Source organism: Pantherophis guttatus, chromosome 3 (genome assembly GCF_059756535.1).
Source record: "Pantherophis guttatus breed Tessera chromosome 3, ASM5975653v1, whole genome shotgun sequence".
Classification (NCBI taxonomy): domain Eukaryota; kingdom Metazoa; phylum Chordata; class Lepidosauria; order Squamata; family Colubridae; genus Pantherophis; species Pantherophis guttatus.
The window spans coordinates 170318316-170322338 of record NC_142065.1 but is presented as its reverse complement, the minus strand read 5'-3'; the positions used below and the strand labels follow the sequence as shown (position 1 = coordinate 170322338).

The following is a 4023-nucleotide window of genomic DNA, read 5'->3' as shown; positions in this document are numbered from 1 at the left end:
CAAAATAATTAAGGGGCAAATTGGTTTATAGGGCTCCCTAAACATTTCACTGTGTATATATGTACATATTGCAATGTGTTGTTCATATTTGAAATCGTTGACAGTTAGAATAATACAAAACATTCTATTATCCAGGATGCATTCCAGGATGCTAAAGATAGAATTAATGTCCCAGTTTCATGTTCATAGGTCAGTATAGTAAATTCTCTGGGAACAGGTGGAAGGTTTACTTGGTCTCTATGAGCTGGATTGAAACAAGTTTGATTACATCTGAAGTCATGATGATTTTTGTTTTAAAGATAAAATTAGACTGTTTGGTCCAGCAGTTAACTGAACCTTTTTAGAAAGTCCAATGAACACATGGATGCAGGCCTCAAATGTCACAAAAGCCAGCTGTTTTATAAAGGAAAATTGATCTGATCTCAGGTCTCTCCCCCCACCCCAATCAGATTGGTCAGGAGGGTCATGTTACAGGTCTCATCCATCATCTGGCAGGAGCCTGGAAAAGAGACTTTTCTGTTGTGGTGCCTGCCCTGTATCTCAACATCTCCCAGAGATCAGAATGGCCCCAACCCTGTTGGCCTTTCACAAAGCCCTGGAAATGTTGATTTGTTCCTAGGTATGGGATTGGAGTATTAATTGGATACCATGAAGTGGTTGTATTGATGGTGGTAGCTTTTAATCTTGGTTGCAGATGGCATATTTATTTTGTAGTCTCTTGTATGTATTTTCTTTTAATTGTTGTGAGCCTCTTGTCTAAGGTAAGTGGCCATATAAATGGAATTAAATAAATAGATAACAACAATAATAATACATAATGTTCTTGCTATTTGAAGAACCTTTGGAGACCAAATTCTGAAGTCTACACCACCTTAGCTTAATAACTGTAATTAATTCACTTTCCCTCATTTTCTCAGCTTATTGCACATTCCTTTCTGAAAAGAACTTCAATAAATAGGTTTATATTAAATTGATCTAGTTAAAATGCAAGTGCCATTTTCAATGGTGTTTATATGTTCTCGTGTCATCCAGCTTTTTATCAAGTTACAGAACTTCTACCTTGGGCCCAGTGCTGAGGAATTTTCTCTCTAATGACAAATCAAGATACAATGCAAATTAGAATTACCTTGCATTTTCAGTTTGGTTTACATTTCCATCAATATTAATAGCAAAATATTTACAGTTCTGTGCAAGGAAAGAAACTGTGGTCTCTTTTGGATAGCATCCAGTTTTAGCAGTTACATTACTGCTAAAATATTTATTATCAGAAGGCTGTGTAAATACAAGTACAAAGTAAGTGATCATGACACCTACTGTTTGAGAACCCACAAGCTCTGTAGTCACTGCAAATATTTTCTTTTCCTGCAGGATCCAATCTGGATTGGTCACCGGGACCAGAGGTTTAGTCTTTCAAGCTTTTGGACTTGTGCTGAAGCCCATCTTCAGGAAACGTTTTCTCCCCAGAATATGTATTTTTCTCCTATATATTATTTTACAAAATATAGTTCTAAATTAAGGCGTAGTACATGGTGGGCAATCTATGCATATATTCAGGAGATTTTTCTTGATGTGCCTGGTCTAACCTCTCTTTTAAACTTTTTAAACTTTTAAAATTCTTCAATTTTAAATTTGTCCTATGAATTTGGGGTGTTTTAAATTTCATTTTCCGGGCCAATTATTTAATTGTATTTTAATGCCTTTTTAACATTTGTATTATATGTATTTTATCTGGCTGTTCACCACCCTGAGTCCTTCGGGAGTAGGGCGGTATAGAAATTCAATTAATAATAATAATAATAATAATAATAATAATAATAATAATAATAATAATCCTTCATGTACCTGTGACAATTTAAATATAATGATCCTTTTTCATATTTTTCCATGTTTAATTAACATCTTGTCTTATGTTTTTTCGGCTTTGGAATTCTGAAGATGAGTATCTGCTGGTTGTGGCCTTGAAATTTATAGCTCCCAACATAATTCCTATATTATAAAATAATCGACCTTGCTGTGTTGAACAAGCCCAGATAAAACAACAGGAACACCCAATTTAATTGTCATCTCTGTTCATTTGGAGACATGTTAGCACAACATATTTAGAAGTGTTGTGTATCTTTTGCCTTAAATTAAATTATTGTCACATTGGGGCCACTGGGTTTTGACATCTGTCCACTACTTTACAACATGCTATTTAGTGCAATTATTCTTAGAGTAATGTATTGGGGCAGACATAGGACTGTCCTTTCTGATGTCTGTATCAGAGGAGACTGGCAGCCTTCATGTGCATCTCCTGTGCACCATGCCTTGTATAGAGGAATCCTCTAAGATAGAAATTTAGTTGGGGAGGCAGCAGGGTACCATAAAATAAAGATGTTTGTACATCTATTTAAAAAACTGCAAAATGGTTTTCATTTAAAAAAAATAAAAAGGATGGATAATAAAAAATATAACTTCAGAAGATTGGTGAAAGTAGATGGGTTAAAAAAAATAGCCAACTACCCTTTATTCTTATCATTTCTAAATGTACCATAGCATAACTCAGTCTATGAAGACATGGAGTACTTAAGTCTCTAGAGCTGTTAAACAAGCATCAGTCATGATTACAAATGCTTCACTCAAACAAATACAAGGATTATTTGATGGTGTGGATATATGGAGCAAAGCTGTCCTGGGCGTCTAAATGATTGCCATAAATACCAGAGAATTGTCAATACACTCAAGAGAAAACTAATGAGCTTCTGTGAAGAGGACTAGGTAATCAACAGGGATTCAGTGACTTCACATGCATCAAAGTGAAACACAATGTGATAGAAGGTAAAAATGGTCTTATAGTGATTTTCTCCCCTTCATCTTCATCAAAAAAAAAAAAAAAAGGAAGTGTGTGCCTCCAGGAAAAATAAAGATAACAGAATTGCAGCTGAGCCTCTACAGAAAGGTAATTTTTAGCTGTGAAAATTGCTTTTCATTTCTTTGTCTGAAGGAAAAACACAAGGTTCCACAAGGAAATAAACTATAGATCATCAGGTTTTAATAAACACTTGAGACTTTTTGCATGTTGTGCTTCAATTGTTACTTACGCCATTTCTACTGGCTCTGTGTGAGCTTGGTATTGGGCCACACCCACTGTGCAAAGAGGTCAACATAATACACACACACACACACACACACACACACACACACACACACAGTAACAGGAATGAAAAACACAACTTTCAGCACCTCCAGAAAGTTACTTCTGGAACAAATTGGAGGAGGAAGAATGGTGCCAGTTCAAAAATGTGAAACTTTTCCATAGAATTTTGACAGTTTTAATGTATAGTAATATTACAATTTAAGAATATTTAACATTATTTTAGGCATATTAGGGAAGAGGGGGGAAAGATTTTTTGCCTGCCTGTGATAATTCTGTTTCTGTTTAAGCAAGGAAATATCTCTGAAACAATGACAAAATAAGTCATGAGTTGTCCAGCTATATACAAAAATACTCAGAGAGAACTGTACAGACATGCTGGCCCATCCATTTCCTCATTCAAATGGCTGTAGACAAAGATAAATTCTAAATTGCTTTAATGTATATGAATTGGGCTTTTGGAATTGCTTTTGGAATGGATAAAATGCCATTAGATTTTCATCTTCATATTATTTGAAAATTGTAAGAGTTCAGAATATCAATGAGCAAAAGCCTTGTTAATTGCTTAAACATTTCAGAATGGCTTTTCTAATGCAGCTGATGTGTGAATAAACATATAGGTCCTTTGCCTTTGTTTATTGACGAGTCTGACCTTTGCAAAGATAGCTGGGAATATAAATGAGGGCTGCCTCTGAAAGCTTTTCACAAAGTTAACACACTCGGAGAACAGGCTGCTATTAACAGTTCTGCCAGATGGTTTGTACCTGCAAGCTCTGCAATAATTACAAGAACATCATCATATTCCTGGTCTTTCATCACCTTGAATATTTTTATTATAGTTGTGAAGACATCTTTAAACATTTTAAAATGAAAGTGGGAAGATTTCATTT

General features: G+C 34.9%; 1 long non-coding RNA gene across 1 annotated transcript; it reads left to right on the top strand.

Moving 5' to 3' along the window:
* The first annotated feature begins 235 nt into the window (after window positions 1–235).
* LOC117672380 (uncharacterized) lies at window positions 236–1520 on the top strand. Its single transcript, XR_004593215.2, has 2 exons — window positions 236–619; window positions 1369–1520. It is a non-coding gene; the product is annotated as an uncharacterized LOC117672380 (long non-coding RNA).
* Window positions 1521–4023: the final 2503 nt, after the last annotated feature.